Genomic DNA, 18,916 nt, shown 5'->3' on the forward strand with positions numbered 1-18,916 from the left:
GAAGGGGGGGTGGACTAGAGACAACATAGAGCATTAAAAACAATAGGCACACATAGTCCCTTTCTGAAGAACTTTCTGGAGTCTTTCTGGGACTGGATGAAGAGTTTGAGCTATCTGAAACCTAGTTCCCATTTTGTTGAATTAGCTGCTTTATGTGGAAAGTGAACATATTTCTGCTGTTTGTTCCAGGATTCGCCTCAAAGGAGCTGTAGGTCTACCAGGAACTCTATGCTATCTTGAATCTAAGTTCTCAGTCCTTTTGCTTCTAGAAAGGGTGAGGTATTAGAGACAAGGGAGTAACTTTGGTTGTTGACTTAGTTAGCAGGTTAAGCAGGTACCTGAGACAGGTCCAGAGATGCTCTGTGTGTTCTGTGTGTAGAATGAGTCCTCACAGCAAAACACCAGATTGAAAAAACACTGGTGGTTCTTCTTCAGGATCACAGGGCATGAGCTTAAGCCCAATTAATAAGTCAATTCACCACCAGCTTAGAAATGAAGATTCTGTTCTATTGTAGGCAGGTTACAGTCATCCATGGACCATAACCTATACAGAAATCCATCCATTTGGGTGTATGTTCTCATGAGGACCTGAGGAGCTGAGGTCATTGGTGAGCTTTTAAAGCCAGCTGAGAAGCATGGTCCTCATTTCACTTCCAGCCCATGCTCTGATTGTGAGGCTTGTAAGAGCAAAATCTAGAAACCAGCTTCAGTAAAACCAGGTCAGGGGAAAAAAAGTTAAAAACAAAACAAGTCTAACATGGGACAAGTGGAGACAGTCTGGGAAATTATCAGATGAAAGAAGTGACCAGCATAGCCATTCATGCAAAAGGCGGTTACAGTAACTAAGGATCCGGTCTAAAGACTCTCATTTGTCAACAGCTGTTAAATCACTCTGCTTGTAAAGCAGATGGAGTCCGAGTCCTACTTTGTATCTTTGCAATTTATTTCTAAATTCAAAATGCAACACTTATACAATCAAAGATGGTTGCTTTCTAGAAAACATAAGCCAGGCTAGGAGCTGTAAGATGCAGAGCCTTGGAGAGTCCTGGCCTCCAGAAGCCTTGGGCAGAAGGGATCAGAAGTGCAGGGATGGGCAGTACAATCCAGCAGCATTCTAAGTTTAAAGAGGGGAGGCCTATTTCATTTCATGCACTAAATGTCCAACAAAGTTATTGGTATGTACCAAAAGGATGTAAACGACTAGGCGATGGCTTGTAGCACAACCACAAGGACCTGAGTTGGGTTCTTAAACCCACATAAAAAGGCTATGGATGGCTGTGAACATGCCTGAAATTGCAACAGTAGGGAAGTAGAAGTGGGTGGACCCATGGAGCTTGCTGCCCAGCCAGCTCAGCCTCTTCAGGGAGCTCTAGGCCTAATGAAGAGATCTTACCTCAAAAACAACATGGAGCACACTTGAGGAACAACACCCAAGGTTGATCTCTGACCTCCACATGCACAGATATGCACACTTACCTGTGTACCCACATGCACCTGCACACACACAAACATACATGGGAAAGATGTTTAAGAAAATCCGTCCCTGTTGAGTCCTGCACATGCACACTCTGTGCTGCCAACAGAAGCAGAACTCCTTTCCAGCAGGAGTTCTGGCCCCATCCCTGACAGAGGCATGAGAGGAAGGTGAAATAAAAAGCAGGGGATGGGACGGGGACTGGGGGTGGCAGCTGGAGAGATGGCTCAGCAGTTTAAGAGCACTGACTGCTCTTCCAGGGGACACAGGTTCAATTCCCAGCAGTCACGCATGGTGGCTCACAACCACCTGTAATGGGGTCTGATGCCCTCTACTGGTGTGTCTGAAGACTTCTACAGTATACTCATACACGTCAAATAATTTAATTAAAAAAGGGAAAGAAAGAAAAAAAGAAAGCACAGGGGACTGGAGACAGTGGATAAAACAAGATTCAGGGCTGGTATCGGTTGCTCGGGAAGCAAGCCCTCTGCAAATAGCCTTCCAGCTATTGGCAATGACCTGAATATGGCAGTGAGAAACCCAGCAACATCTCCGGCTTCCTATCTTCTGGAACCTTGAGCTTTGGAGAGCTCTCGGTGCCCGCAGCCCTATTGCATGCTGTAGCTCCTCTTTGTGGGCGTGCAGGACTCTATGCTGCTGAAGAGACTGGCTTTTGTCTGTTGCTAAACAGTTGTTGGCATGGTGGAATTGGGATGGTCTTTCCAAGCGTGGTTTGTAAACCGCAGACCCTAGGGAATGCCTAGGGCACACTAGGAAGCCAATGCTTGTATTTATTGGCAGATGACTGGCATCTTGGAAGATGGTATGTCGTCCTAAAATTCTTGTGTAAATCTAGACAGTAACTTGAAGTCCGTGTGAATGCTCCCAACAGAATTCAGAGATCAAGAATGAAACTAGCTTTCTGGGTCTGCTGCTGTCCAAGATGAAACCGTTGAAGTTAGTGGGGCAAAGGGCATCATCTTAAATTCAGAGCTTCCAGAAAGTTCTGCGAGCCATGACCAGAGCACAAATGCAAGCCTGAAGTTTGGCTCTCCTTTTTCCTTGGATATACTGACTGTTTATTTTGGCAGAATCATGAACAAGAGTACCATATTGGCCTACAGTAGTGAGGCTGATGTATAAATTGGTGGAGAGAACAGGGCAAAGGTTTTAAGCAATCTCTTAGATTGAAGAGACCTCTGCCCTCTCCTACTCTATTTAAAGGAGAGTTGTTTAACCAGGCAACAGTGGTGAATGCCTTTGATTCCAGCACATGGGAAGCAGTGGCAGGCAGATCTCTGAGTGCAAAGTCAGACGGGTCTACAAAGCCAGTTCCAGGCTAGCCAGGGCTACCCAGAGAAACCCTGTCTTGAAAAAACAATAAATAAAAATAAAAGGGAGTTGTTTAATTCCACAGGGGAGTGTGTAAGCTGCTTACCACCTAGCCTAGGTTAGCCTGGAACTCAAAGCCTTCTTACATCAGTCTCCTGAATGCTGGGATAACAGGTATGCACTGGCACGCGCAGATGATTGAGTTTGATTGTTGGTTTGTTTTTATTAAGGGCAAATTTTCATGGCAAGATGTCATTGCTTTTCACCTTTACTGGGATCTTTTTAAGCATTCAGATAACTAAGAACAGGGAAGAAAGAAGACAGTTGCTTTCACCATTTATTAATAATGCTTAGGGACTGTGGCTACCTGTGAGAGCTGTCCTCACTAACACTGAGTAAGGAAGCACTGTGAAAGTCTGTCTGTCTGCCTGTCTGTCCATCTATCTCTGTCTCTCTGTGTCCTGTCCTCCCTCTCTCTCTCTCTCTCTCTCTCTCTCTCTCTCTCTCTCTCTCTCTCACACACACACACACACACACACACACACACACACACACACACACCCTTATGAAGAGCCTATACGAACTTAAAATACTCTCAGCCACTTTTCCAAAAGACTTAGATTTAATTAGCAGCTCCTAATATACTCAGTGTACAAAGACTGAAACAAACGAGATCTTCCCCATAAAGCTGTCGTCTGTGACTGGAAATAATGGGAAATAGCTCATAGTGCTCACCAGTATGAAGCACGCCATGATATAGAAACAACAGAACCTACCTTCTGGCTAACCATCTGGATGACCGTGGCTGCCGTTCCACTGTCAGCTTTCTTTCATCGTTCTTTCATGATGCAAGGAAGCAACACCTGTGTACACAGGCCATCTCATTGAAAAGTTTTGTTCCAAAGGACAGAAACTCCAATTATCTAGGAAATGAGAAGGGAGGGAGGGAAAGGAGGATGAAGAGGGAGGGGAAAAGGAAGGAGGGAGGGAAAGAGGAAGAAAGCAGGGAGGGAGAAGAAGATGGAGAGGAGAAGGAGAGGGAGGGAAGGAAGAAGGGAGGGGAGGGAAGGAGAGAAGGAGGGAGGGAGAAGAAGATGGAGAAGGAAAAGAAAAAGGAGGGAGGGAAGAAGGGAGAGAGGGACAGAGAAAGAGAGAGAGAAGGAAGAAGGGAGGGAGGGAGATTAGCTAAACTGAAAAACTCAAGGTGATCAAAGTCTCCAATACAGTTTACTGGAAATCCTCATCAATGTCACCAGGACATTTTCCACTCCTGACACAACCTATTAGCCATAACCTAGTCTGTCTTGACTTTATTTTCAGACAAAGTTCCTTCCTGGGGTAAATGTCTATGCAGAAGCTTTAGGTAGTGTGTCTTCTAGGCTTTAAGCTGAGGAGGATTGAACTTTATTTTCTCTGACTGCATCTCAGTTGGTCCCTGATACAGAGAACAGGAACCTGGCTGCCGAGACCTGAGCCATATGCTTCATCCTCCCAAGGACCCAACGCCACCAGAAGGCTTAAGATGAACAAGCATTCGCGTTAGATCCCGGAGGGGCATTGGGTGTGGTCATCAGAGAAGAGGGAATGGACACTGGGCAGAAAAACATCCACCAGATCCAGAGGCTTAGGGATGTCCTGTCTTATGTACACACCCAATATAGCCTCTCCACCCTCTGGCTTTGTAGAGTCATATTCAAAGCTGACCAGGATGGTGGTGCTGTATTCAGTGGGGTGACTCAATGGTTCTCATGAGGCAGGCAAGAACATGATGTGAATGTCCCAAGTCAGGGAGTTAAAAGAAGGTATGGGTGTTGTATACGCCAAAGCTTGTCACTATAAACTCGGATCGGTGAGCTTGTCTGGAAAGTTCTTTTCCATTCACAATACTCTATGGTCTAGACAAGGCTGTGCCCTCAGTTTTATAAAGTTTGAATTCTCAAAGTTGCTCTGGAAGACTGGAGACAGGGGGAGGGTAGCAAGGACTGTAATTCCAAGTGACTGTGCTCTCAACCCCATTGCCAAGAATTACTCAAAACTACAGGATAATTGGAAAATAAGATAAATATGATGTATCTTTTCAGAAAATCTACTTGTCTTCAATAGAAAGTAATCTAAAACATGGCTTATGTAGCGCACAGATATAACCGAGTAGAATGAAAAGTTGACATTAATTTTAAGATAAACCATTATCTTCAAAGAGTTGTCAAATTCACCATGGATGCCCAAACTAAAAGAACCCACATAATGGAGAGAAGGAAGAAACCCAAAACTTTTTTTCCAGTCAGATATGAGGAAGCATGGTCTTCATTTATGAACTTGATCCCATAACCAGAGCAAACAGTGTACTGGCCAGCCATTTTTAGTATCCAAGGGAACAGCCATCGAGTACAGCTCAGTAACAGACCTGCATGCTATTTCCTGCAGATCCAGGGGGTAATAATTTGAAATCAAAGTTGAACAGCCTTCTATTTTAAGTAGGACTTATAACTCTGGAACTGCGAGAAGGCTGTTAATCTTTCTTTCTAGACATTCGGCAACATAATTCAGCAAATTACACAGTACTTCAAGTCACACTGGTAAGCAGGGTATAGCATCACAGGACGTTGTCCAAGGATGTGTCATAACAAGCTCTAAAACTGGGCAGTCATAGCAAAACCAATGTCTGAAGGATTCTGGAGCATTTGGGAGTAAAGGCCACCTACACCTGTTCATCCCTGAGGCCTGGGATGTTTCTTCCAGTCTGGCCCACTGAGATTTTTATGAAGGTGGGTAGGACTTCCTGTAAAACTGTGCAAGACTGTTGTGAGACGCTCTCTTAATAGAATAGAAGCTAAATGAAAAGTGACAAGGTTGCCCAGTCAGCAGTGCTGGGATGGCCTCTACCTTCCCTTTTGGGAGCTGTTTCACTCCAACAGGTGGTCTACAGGTGAACTGAATGGTGTCCCTCCTCCCCCACACAGTGCAAGAGTCCTGACAAAGCTCTTCACACAGCTAGGCTCAGCCTATGACCCAGTGGGCAAGGCAAGCTGATTACGGGGTTTTGTTCAGCTGAAAGTAGAATTTCTCTCCTTTCAGAAGGGAAGTCGGTGTCAAATACCACCAGCTGCTGTAGTTCTGGTCCTATGGAGAAAACTTTGAGAGAAAGAAAGAGGGGGGAAAGAGGAGGTAAGATGGGGGAAACAGAAGAGGGAGAGGGAGAAGGCCCTCTCAGCTCTGGACATCTCTGTTCTTTTTGCTTGCAAGAGAATGACTCCCCGGATGGTCCAGCCAGGCCCCGATCTCCCTCACTTGCTTCTGTTTCTCAGAAGAACTGAAATGTATAAAGAATGCAACAGCTGGGGATGGAGAAGGGCTGTCTGGGACAGGCCAGACTACACCCGGGCCATTCCTAGCGTGGAAAGTCCTTCAGTGCTTGTTCTCAGAGGTCCCAGATTCAACTGCTATATCAAACCAGAGTGGACAGTTTGGGTGTCGTTTAGCCACAGTGTAGCATCGGGGGTGTGTAGAGGAGACCCTGTCCACCCAGGGACTTTTCCAAGCCTTGAGGAACTGGCTCACCATACTCTAAGCTTCTGCTTATTCATGCAACCTACCCAGGAGGAATAAATTCATTTTTTAAACCATATGATTGTTCTGCCTCAACAGACCCAAGAGGATGCCTGATTAGGGCAGTAGTGGTTACTTTTCTCATTGCTGCCATTAATAAAAGAGCGAGGGATAAAGATAGGAGTCAAATTAAAGAAAGGCAGGAAAATGTATGCCTGTGATTCTAAAAGAGGGAGACCAACCAGGGCTAGAGGAATCCTGTCTCAAGAAACATACAAAAGCATGGTGGCACATATCTGTCTCCCCTGCACCAGTGAGGTGGAGGCAGGAGGATTAGTAGTTCAAAGTTAGCCTTACATGGCAAGATCTGTGGCAAGCCTAGGCTACACGAAACCCTGTTTCAGGAAACTAGGTGGGACATGTTATAGGAGAAGGGGATTATTTTTGTCCCAGAAGTTTGAAGAAAATCCATCACAGTGGGGAAGACATGGCGGCAGGCAGCCTACTGGTAACAAGAGCCTACAGACTGGAAAACCACACTTCTTCGAATCTTGCTGGGTCAGGAAACAGATGACAGATGTGTCGTGAAGACAAGTTATAAAACCTCAAACCTGGGGCACAGGAGACCTGGCTCAGAGGTTAAGAGCACCAGTTGGTACTGTAGAGGACTCAGGCTTGATGGCACCTGTACTTGGACTTACAACTATCTAGAACTCCAGTTTCAAGGGATCTGATAGCTTCTTCCGACCTCCACAGGGACCAGGCACAAATGTGGCAAGCAGACACATGCAAAGGCAAGATGGTCATACAATAAAAACAAATAAAGATACAAAATTATACATAAAACAGCCTCAAGGCCCACCCCCAATTACCCGCTTCCTCCAGGGAAGAGTCACCCCCTAATGGTTCTGAGACTTCTCATAGCAGTTATGATAGATGTGAACCAAGTGTTCAATTACACGAGCCCATGGGAGACTTTTATATTCAAATCACAATATTCTATTCCTGGCCCCTATAGGCTCATGGCCATCTCATAGTACAAAATACATCCCATCCAATTTCAAAAGTCATCACAGCCTTAACTATTTTCATGCTGTTCAAAATGTCAATGTCTACCCTAAGACTTTTTTTTTTCTTTTTTTCGGAGCTGGGGACCGAACCCAGGGCCCTGCGCTTGCTAGGCAAGTGCTCTACCGCTGAGCTAAATCCCCAACCCCAACTTTTTTTTAATTAAAAGAAAATATCAGTAAATTTTTTTCATGATTTTTTTATTCACTTTACATCCACTCACTGCTCCCCACCCCTGTCCATCCCCTCCCACAATCCCTATCCACAATTCCCTTCCTCTCTCCCCTTCTCCTCTGAGAGTATGAAGGAACCCCTTGGGTATCCTCTGACCCTGACACATCAAGTCTCTACGGGGATAGGTGTATCCTCTCCCACTGGGGCCAAACAAGGCAGCCCAGCTATTAGAACATCCCACATACAGGCAATAGCTTTAGGGATAGCCCCCGCTCCAACTGCTCGGGACTCACATGAAGACCAAGTCGTATCTGCTACCTATGTGTATGGGTGGCCCAGGTCCAGCCTGTGTATGTTCTTGGTTGGTGGTTCAGTCTCTGAGAGCCCCAAGGGTCCAGGTCTTCTGTTGACTCTGTTGGCCTTCCAGTGGAGTTCTTATCCCCTTTGGGGCCCTCAATCCTTCCCACAGCTCTTGTATAAGAGTCCCCAAGCTCCATCCACTGTTTGGCTATGGGTCTCTGCATCCATCTGAGTCAGCTGCTGGGTTACCCTGACTTCTTTTTTTTTTTTTTTTTTGGGTTCTTTTTTTCGGAGCTGGGGATCGAACCCAGGGCCTTGCGCTTCCTAGGCAAGCGCTCTACCACTGAGCTAAATCCCCAACCCCTACCCTAAGACTTCTTAACTGTGCTTATTTATAAAAATAAAAATACAAATTTCATATTTCTATTATGCTGTGACACAAAGGAAACACTCCTCTTCTAAAAAGGAGCAATAGGAAGACAGAAAGGAAAGATTGCTAAGCAAGTCCCACACCCAGCAGGGCAAACAAACCTTGCAGGTTCCTGTCCAATATCTGTGGCTTATGGTGGCATCATCTGGGCTCCAATAGTCATGGGTAGACACCAGTTCTGTCACCTACTGAGCAGGTGGCCTTTCTCTTGGGTTCTACTTGGTGTCTGCAGCCAGCACCCCCTGATTCTAGTATCTCGGGGATCCTGGAGACTCCACCAGAACTAAGACTTCACCTACTCTTGGTACCGATTTTCAGAATAATCGCATCCTCGTCGCTGTAATGAAATACCAGGAAGAAGGAACTTAGGGCCAGAAAGGTTTATTTTGGCTTTCAGTTGGATAGTGAGTCCATGCCAGTGGAAGAGACGTGGCAGCTCCATGGCAGAGAGTGTGTACAACTGGGGCTCCGACCTCTTCCCATCCTCACAGACTAAGAAGCAGAGATCAGAAGGGAACCGAGAGACCTATTAAACCTTCAGACCTCCAGTGACCCACTTACTCTACCTTCAAAAGACTCCATGACCTTCAAAATCAGTGCCACCAGCTGGGGACCAGAGTGTTAAAATTCATGATGAGCCTATGAAATCCATTTTACATTCAAACCTAACAGAAAATCAACACACCACTCCTTTCCCTAAGTTGACTGGTATTTGAACCATATTTGTTGAATGACTCTTTCAATCGACAGTCGCTCACACAGAAACATGAGCATGAACAGGAATGAATGCTCCTCACACACAGATAAAGAACAAGAACAATGTTCCAGATTTAGACCAGGCATGAAGGAAGTGCGACCTGGGGTAGAAGTGTGGAACTTACTCTGAGAACTCAGAACAGATGGGACACCGCTCCCTCCCGGCCTCCCAGCTCTACAGAGTTGTCTTAGTTACTGTTCTATTGTTGTAAAAAGACACTATGACCAAGGCAACTCTTATAAAAGAAAGCATTTAACTGGAGGCTTGCTTACAGTTCCAGAGACTTAGCTCATTATCATTATAGCAGGGAATACCACATGTGGAAGGCATGGTACTAGAGAAGTAGTTGAAAACTACATCGTGATCCGAAGACAGAGAGGGAGACATGCTTGGCCTCTTGTGAACTTTTGATCCAGTGACACACACCTTACTCCCACAAGGCCACACCCACTCCCACAAGGCCACACCCACTCCCACAAGGCCACACCCACTCCCACAAGGCCACACCCACTCCCACAAGGCCACACCCACTCTCACAAGGCCACACCTCTTAATCCTTCTAATTGTTCTCAAATAGTGACACACCCCAATGTCTAAGCATTCAAATAGATGAGTCTATGGGTGGCATTCTTACTCAAATCACCACAAGAGGGATGAGATTTCTTAAAGGTAGGAAGACTGACAGTTTTGATGTACAAGCTCCAGAGCCAGAGCCTATACCCTGAGCTTCCAGACTTCTAAATATTCAGGCGTCTAGACAGACTCTGAGCCATCTAGATTGGAGCTCCTTCTAGCACCAAGTGGACCAGACAAGTTAAAGGAAGTTTGAATGCTTATAAGGACGTGTGTTTATAGCAGTAACATAGCAATAAAACTGACAGCAGGCACTGGGAACATTAGTATTTGGGAAGCAGAAGTCAAAAGGACCCTGGTTTCCAGACAGGTCTTTGCTACACAGCAAGACCATATCCCCAAAACCATGATAATCACTAGCAGTCTCTGCACACCTCAGGGGAAATTTTACATCTAAGGGATCAAGTAGACTTAATCTTTTATGACATGCAGTTATTATCTAGATAAATATTGACATTCCCAAGAAGTCACTGATAAGAATCACTTCAGATACTTAAGCCAAGATTCTAACAAGCCAACTGTTTTCTTGAAAGTGTTCCAGAAATACCAACATTTGATTTCTCTTCCACAGAAGAGGTGGCTAAGAAAAGCTGTTGTAGACTGAAGAGTGTCCCTCTAAAACTCTGAAGTCTTAGTCCCTAGTGTGGTATTTCAAGGTGGGGCTTTTGAGAAGTAATTGAGGTTAGATGAGGTCATGAGGGTGGATCCCGAGGATGGGACTAGGGCCGTAATAAGAAAAGGAAGGGATTCAAGATCTCTCTCCAAGTGCACATATGGAGGAAAGGCCATCTGAGGACAGAGCATGAAGATACCCATGACCCAGAGAGAGCTCTCAACAGCACCCAATCACCTGTCACTTCTGATCTTTTGACTTCAGATTGTGGCATATAAATTCCTGTGGTGTAAGCCCCTCCTCTCAATCCTGTCTGTGGTGCTTTATGGCAGTGCTTGGTAACAAACAAAAAGGCAGGGTGACAGTAACTGCCAAGAGACATCCTGGGTTTTCTGGGTCCTACCACAGATTCCAGTTCTCTAGATTAGTGTCAAGCAAGACTTGACCACACTCCAGGACACTTGAGAGAGACAGGGGATCAGTCCTGGGTCTAGTAGTAGTGACTTGTGAAGCTCTTCACAGGACATCAAGCTTCATTCCAGCCTTCCTCAGTGGCTTCTCTTTATGAGCTCTTGATCTAGAGAATACTTAGAAGAGTTGAACTTTTTAAAAGATGATGAAAATCCATTACTTAAAGCAGAGAAAAACCCTATAAAAATGGAACCAGAAGCTCCTGACCTCCCAAGTTCTCAGTCAGAGTTAACTTGCCATAACTTTAAATTACTTGGGAAGAAAGTCTCAGTTGAGTAATTGTCTTTACCACACATGCATGTGGGGATTGTATTGTTTGCTAATTAATACAGAAAGACCTAGTCCATCATGGGTGGCACCATTCCCCAAGCAGGGGGCCTGAACTATAGACATGAGAAAACCGGATGCCGCAAGCAGACCCCATAGGTGCATTCTTTGCCCTTGACTGTGACTGTGACTTCCTACCTTGAATTCCCCACACTAGTCTGTAACCTGGAATTGCAAGTCAAACAAACCCTTTGTACCCTTAAGGTGCTTCAAGTCAGGGTATTTTGTCACAGTAACAGAAAGTGAATCTGTTAAAAGTCTGTCTATCCTTCATTTTTTCCTCCCTCCCTTCCTCCTCCCTCCCTCCTCTCTCTCTCTCTCTCTCTCTCTCTCTCTCTCTCTCTCTCTCTCTCTCTCTCTCTCTCTCTCTCTTTCTGTAATAGGGACTTAACCAGGGCTTTCTGAATGCTGGGACAGCACTGACACTGAGATATATTCCCAAATAGTTTTATACTCTGTGTGTGTGTGCATGTGTGTGCATGTACATATGTATGTTTGCATGTATATACATGTGGAGAACAGCGGTTAATACCAGGCACCCTTATTAATTGTTCTTCAACTTACTGTTTGCTTATGTGCTCATGTGCATGTGAACACGCATGCACACAGCAGGGGTATGAAGAGGCTGATATTGGGTGTCTTCTACCTGCTTTGCTGAGCCATGGTCTCTCACTGAGCCTACAGCTCACTGACAAAGACCGGCTGGCCAGCAAACCCCAAGGACCCCACTCTTACCACCTTTCCTGCACTGGGATTATAGGTGGGAACCACGATGGCCAGCTTTTATGTGGGTACCAGAGATCAGAACCCAGTTCTTCAACCTTAAGCAGCATGTACTTCACTGACTGGGCCATCTTTCCAGTCCCTAATTTGCGCTTTCTAATTTGAGACAGCGTCTTACTAATTTGCTTGGGCAACTTAACTGCACACTGTGTAGACCTTGCACTGTGAGATCCTCCTGCCTCAGTTTCCCAGGTTGCTATAACTACGGGCCTAACAAAAGTCTCCTTAATATTCTAAAGTAAAGTTGTTAGTCTACTACGGAGAAGAAGGTAGCTTCCATTAAAGCATGAACTACTAAAAAAAAATAAATGAATCATGTCGTGTTTAAATGTATATTTTTAAGACCTGGAATAACTTAAGGGTCTTGCTATATCACTTTTTCAAGCTGGTGTTTTCAGGTTAGCCTCCTGACCTTGTATGCTCATATTAAAGTGCCAAAATTATTTCTGAGTAGTAGTTGTAAATACAAGCAGGGAAGAGGTAACCAACTATGAAAAAATTCATTAAAAGATCCCTTGCTTGCTTTCATGGTGTGTGTGTGTGTGTGTGTGTGTGTGTGTGTGTGTGTGTGTGTGCATCTAGAAACCCACTTCTACTGAAGGCTCACATACACTATTAGTTAATTCTGGAAAAAAAAAAGTACAACCATGTAAAATTATCACAAGCATCTGGCATTGGTGTATGTTGATTTCCCAAGATCCCCAGAGTATATAGTTCAATTCTAAGAAAATCTAAAGCAAAAATAAGATGGGAAAGGAGAAATTATAAGAAAACATGCAATCAGCTGGACCCTGAGCTGCAATGATCCTGACTTGAGGCCTGAACAACAGGGAACCCTGGCACAAGCAGTTCCTATTTAAGGAAAACATGGCCATCCATTTCTTCTGACTCAGCCCTGATTCCTGAGGCTCTCAGGCTGCTGAGGCTGGGAGATACCCCCAGTCCCTACTACCCTGAATCCCCAGCTATGGATATCATAGAGCTCTGAGTGTCGGTGGCCTGTGCCCCTCCCCATCACCTTCCTGACTACAATGACCAACAACTCCCAGAAAGGGATAAAATCCTTCTCCAAACCAGGTACCTGGCAATCAAGACCTTCCCCTGACAGGATGACACTGAGCTCAGCGGAACCCTCACTGAGAGGGGCAGCCTGAGAAAGGGAAAGTATCACGCCATTAGTGAATAAAGACCCGTGAGCAGGTAAAGAAAAGAAACAAAGAAAACATGTACACCATTATAACACACGATTAAAGGTAAGCACAAAAACAACTCATGAGGCAAATAGGCCAGCAGTAAGAGTGACTAAATCACATTGCATGAGATCTTTGCTAGTTCGTTGTTTCTTGATATAAGGGGCTGGTATATAGCCCAGGATGCCCTCAAACTCACTATGAAGCCCAAGTTGGTCTCTACTCCATAATCTTCCTGTCTCCACTTCTCAGGGGCTGTGATTGCAGGTGTGTGCCACCACGAATGGCTAGTGAGATCTCTGACATTTGTGATACAGCACTGTTAACTGCACAGAGGATGCACAGCAGACCTCCAGACTCTTTCGTGCCTGAAACTCAGGGTTCACTGAGTGACCCTTCTCAACTTCCTCCGTTCTGCAAGTCCCCAGAAGCCAACATTTGACCTTTAATTTCTGAGTTTGACTACTTTGAATACCTCATGAAAAATAAATCATGTACACTTCTTTTGCTCTGTGACTAGCTTATTCCTACAATTCCTCCCAGATAAATATATGTTATAGCATTTGACAGGTTTATATTCTTTCTTATGGCTGAGTAATGTTCCTTTGTATGTATACATAACATTGTCTTTACCCAGTCTCTTACTGATGGGCACTTAGGTTATTTTCACTTCTTGGCTAGTGTATTAATATTTTAATGAACATGGGAATGCAGATATGTCTTTGGTTCTTTTGAGAACAGTACCAGAAGAGAAATTGCTAGATCGCATGGAGGTTCTACTCACAATTGACCAATAATACTTTGTGAATATTAAATCCATAGTAATGGTTTTCAGGTTGTTTGTGCTGGTTTTTTTTTTTTTTTTCTTTAGAAAGAAGAGAGTTTTCTGTATCCCAGGCTGGCTTCAAATGCACTCACTATGTACATGAAGATAATGTTGTTCTCCTGCCCTGTATCTTGTAAGTGTTGGAATACAGGCACAGCACAATTCCAAGCTTTTTGTAGAGTTCTAGGGATTAAATCCAGGACTTAGCACAAGCTAGGCAGTAATCAACCAATCAAGTTTCAAGCTGGGTCTCGCAGTAATGGTTCCCTGTAGCCCATAGGCTCTGAGTTCCCAGCAAAGCAAATATATGCATCTGAGCTATCTCAGATCCATGAATAGAAAACACATCACACACACACACACACACACACACACACACACACACACACACACACACACATCAGTTTTTTTCTCCATCTTTATTAAATTGGGTATTTCTTATTTACATTTCAATTGTTATTACCTTTCCCGGTTTCCAGGCCAACATCCCCCTAAACCCTCGCCCTCCCCTTCTCTATGGGTGTTCCCCTTCCCATCCTCCCCCCATTACCGCCCTCCCCCCAACAATCCCTAAAGTCTCTTTTGCTAACTCAATGGCTGGGCACTCCTAAATCTTTCCCTGCTACCCCAGGACCAGTCGTTGAAGTGACCAGAGGCCACCACTTACCCCAAAACTCACACTGCTGATTGGCTTTATCTCCTCTGCTACTGTGTCCCCTTGTCCTCTCTCCCAGTCCTCCCTATTCTCTCTGTGTCCTACCTGCATAACCTCAATGTCCCACCCCTTCCTTGCTCAGTCATTGACTACTGGCAATTTTATTGATAGGTCAAAGGTACAAGGATCTTCAGTGTCAGTAAACACAGATTCCAGATCAAAGCATCAGAGCCACCCTGTACAATTCCCCACTACTAAGTTACTCCCATCCTCTAGTGACTAGAGACTTGTCGTGCCCTTCTGGTTTTAAAGAAATGCTTTGTTTTCTTCTTGATCCTGGGGTTTGAACCTACAGCCTCCCACATGCCAGGCAAGCACCGACCACTCAGCTACACTTCCGTTCTGTTGCTTTTTTTTTTTTTTTTGGAGATGAGATCTCACTGAGTTTTCCACATGGCCTTGAACTCACTCTAAAGCCCAGTGTCTTAGTTAGGGTTTCCATTGCTATGAAGAAACACCACGACCAAGGCAACGCTTACAAAGGACAACTTTTAATTGGGGCTGGTTTCAGGTTCTGTGGTTTAGTCCATTATCATCATGGCACAGCAGCATTCAAGCAGGCATGGCATGGCCCTGGAGGAGCTAAGAGTTCTACATCGTCATCCAAAGGAAGCCAGGAGCAGACTGTGCTCCAGGTGGCTTGGAGGAGGGTCTCAAAGACCACCCCGAAAGTGACACACTTCCTCCAACAAGGCCGCACCTAATAGTGCCACTCCCTGGGCCAAGTGCATTCACACCACCACACGCAGGCAGGCTCTGAACTCTCAGGCCTTCCACTTTAACATTCCAGTAGCTGGGAATAGGCAGGGCTGTCAGGCCTGGTTGTTACTCTTTATTACACGGCTGTGTGGAAATTATTTCACTGTCTGTTACATCATGGAAATTTTCATTCTTAAGTGAGTCTAAGGGCACTGGGGAAATGGGATATCTATGAAACTCGGAGAAAGTCCTTCTGTGGAGGGGTGAGCAGGCATTCCTAATACTCAGAGCGGCATACCCTGACTCCATTATTTCAAGGTAAAGCAGGACCTGACAGCTTCTCTAATTCGTGTCTCAGTTCTCTTTTCTCTTCTGCTAGAGACAGAAAAGCATGCTTTTAAATACCAAAAATTTCAATATCTTCATTTTTTTCTAAGTTTTAATGGGGAAAAAAAACCCACCCTTGTTCCTTCCTCTTTTCTCCCTTGATCTTTCCCAACCATTTCCAATGTCACTCCTTTCTAACACAAGCTTGAGAGATAAAGTTATTACAATCGAAATGACAGTAAGCAGAAGTCACATGACACAACTCCAGTGGGGAAGGAATGGCTTTCCATGTATGAATTTGAGTGTGCATGTGTATGTGGAAGAATGTGTGCACGTGTGCATGCGAGTGCATATGCATATGTAAGTGTGTGTGTGTGTGTGTGTGTGTGTGTGTGTGTGTGTGTGTGTGTGTGTGCATGTGTAGGTTTTCAATATGCAGGTGAAGGCTGGCACCAGTTATGTCAATGCCATGATTGAACAGTAAAACATAAGGTGGGGACAAAGTTTTGGTAAGGCAGGAGAGAAGGAGAAGGAAGGAGAATGAAGATGGAGACGGAGAAGGGTGACCCAGATCCAGGTGGTCTTGATTTGCCAAGGTAGCTGGGATGGATTTCTGTAGGCAAAGTTATCTTATCTAGGTGGGCAGTTTATATCCTTATCAATTGCTTGTAAGTTTATTGTGTGGATGTATTGTGGATTGAGAATTTAACATACAGATCTGACTGTTGGGTTACAGTTTGTTGAGTCTTGATTTTAACAGGTTGTTGGGAGTTTATACCGCAACTATTAGGGAGATGTTGGGAATGTAAACAGAGCAGCGGCAGAGAGTTCTCAGACGGTAGCCGCCTCGGGGACCAGGGGGTGGATGCTGGAAATATGAACAGAGTCCACAGTAAGAGAGCCGAGAGATAGGTGGTCTCTTTATGAAACTGGCATGGCAGCAACCCACTTGAGTCAAGAGAGTATGTATAGGAACTGGTTCTGCCCCATTTTATTTTTACCGTAACATGTGTGTGTGTGTGTGTGTGTGTGTGTGTGTGTGTGTGTGTGTGTGTATGTGTTGAACAAGCAATGTCCCCTATAAGATCAGGTATGCTTATATTTTTCAAAACCTACTTTAATAAGGGTTCTTAAACACTTCAACCTCCCTTACAGCCCACTGACAAAAGGTAGAGGAGGAAGATGGCGAATAAGACAAGGGAGATATGGGCCTGTTAGAAATAGTTCTTTGGGGCAATTCCAGTCTTTGTTGTCAACAGTCCAGTTCAGTAGCAAAACACCAAACATAAATCAGCAGCAGTGGCTTGACCCAGAAGAAATTACAAGACTCTGCTGATTGGCACGAGTCCACTGAAGCTGCAAGAAGTAGTTGGAAGACCAACAGAAGTTCTTTGGTGTGCTTCTCTCTACGAAGTCACAACGAGCGAGTATCAGTGAAGACCAGCAAGGTGAACCAATGCCAAAACACAGTCAGTGAAGAAAGCAAAGTGAAGCCCAACAAAGACCAGCAAGGTGAACCAATGCCAAAGAGTCCTCAGAGAAGACCAGCAAGGTGAACCAATGCCAGAGCACTGCCCACTGTCTGTTGGGTAACACTTACACTCTTTACAAACATCACACACCCTTATCAAGCATCAACTTTAGCAAAAATAACATGCCCTTTCACTAGACCGCTTTGAGAAAAAACATCATGTGTCTGTTTTCGGCAAAACATCCTCTCATAAGACAGCTCCCAGAAAAACGTCACATGACACAACTGAGTCTCCAATGAAACCAGAAATTCTCACTTCATAGATATTTGAACTCTTGGTTCCCAGTTGGTAGCGGTGTTTGGGAGGTTATGGAACCTTTAGGAGGCATGGCCTGTCTGGAGGAAGTGCATCACTGGGTGCAGGCTTTGAGAATGTATATCGTCAGACTCCCAGGTTGCTTTCTCAGCTTCATGACTGAGGTTAGAATGTAATTTCTCAGCTTCCTGCTCCAGCAGCCTGCCATCATGACTTCTCTACAGTTATGGACTCACCCTCTGGAACCATAAGCCATAATAAAGTCTTTCTTCCATAAGTTGCTTTTGGCCATGGTATTTTATCATAGCAGATGTAGCTAATACAGTTATATATGTGTGTTTGGAGTCCAGAGATGTTGTCTTCAATTGTTATCCACCTCATTTTTTGAGACAAGGTCCTTCAGTGAACCTGAAACTCAGCCATACAGCTAGGCTGGCTGACCAGAATGCTTCAGGAATCTGCCTTCAGGGATTTTCCTGTCTCCACCTCCCCAACTCCGGGATTGTAGTCATTGCTGTTGCTTTACCTGCAAACTTTACATGCTGTAGATCTGTATTCAAGTCTTTGTGTTTATACAGCAAGTACTTGACCAACTGAGCCACTTCTCTTTCCCAAATCAGAATTTATTATTAGTATTTGTTGCTGTTGCTTTAAAAAATCAGGTGTTCTCCAACCCACTCACAAAACTTTCGACCCAAAATTTGTCCTGCCTACAAGTCGTGCAGGAACAAAGAAGGAGCAGAGTCTGAAGGAATTACCAACCAATGACTGCCCAACTTGAGGCTCATCCCACGAGCAAGAACTAACCCCTGGTGTTATTAATAATACTCTGTTATACTTGCAGACAGGAGCCTAGCATAACTGTCCTGAGAGGCTCCATTCAGCAGCTGATGGGAAACAGATGCAAAGACTCACAGCCAACCTTAGACAAAGCTCGGGAGTCTTGTGTAAGACCTAGGGGAAGGATTGAGGAACCCCAGACAGGATAGCAACTCCACAAGAAGACCAACAGAGTCAACTGACCTGGACCCTTGGCGGCTCCCAGGGACGAAACCACCAACCAAAGAGCATACATAGACTGGACTAGATCCCCTGCATATATGTAGCAAATGTGAAGCTTGGTCTTCATGTGTGTCCCCCAATAACTGGAGCGGGAGCTGTCCCTGACTCTGTTGCCTGCTTGTGCATCCAGTTCCCCTAACTGGGCTGCCTTGTTTGGCCTCAGTGGGGGAGGATGTGCATAGTCTTCCAGTGACTTGATTTGCCAGAGTGTGTTGGAACCCAGGAGGCCCCCTCACTTCTCAGAGGGGAAGAGAAGGAGGGGTGGGGAAGGACTGTGTGAGGAGGGGATTGGTAGGAGAAGGTAGTCATGATCAGGATATAGTGAATTAATTAATTAATTAATTAATTAGTGGAAAAGCAATCAGGTGTTCTGAGACCCTGTCTCAGAAACAAACAATAAAA

The 18,916-nt window shown here is 44.9% G+C and overlaps 1 protein-coding gene across 3 annotated transcripts in view; it reads right to left on the minus strand.

Annotated features, from left to right (window-relative positions):
- Bmp6 (bone morphogenetic protein 6) overlaps positions 1-18,916 on the minus strand; it is a 261,855-nt gene that overhangs the window by 216,034 nt on the left and 26,905 nt on the right. For 2 of the 3 annotated variants that reach the window (XM_063276107.1, XM_063276110.1), the window contains exon 3: positions 3,583-3,729. The exons of the other annotated variant lie outside the window; for it this stretch is intronic. The gene's annotated coding sequence lies outside the window, so the exon portion shown is untranslated. The remainder of the gene's footprint in view (positions 1-3,582; positions 3,730-18,916) is intronic. 3 annotated transcript variants of the gene reach the window in all.

This window comes from Rattus norvegicus, chromosome 17 (assembly GCF_036323735.1).
Source record: "Rattus norvegicus strain BN/NHsdMcwi chromosome 17, GRCr8, whole genome shotgun sequence".
Taxonomy (NCBI): domain Eukaryota; kingdom Metazoa; phylum Chordata; class Mammalia; order Rodentia; family Muridae; genus Rattus; species Rattus norvegicus.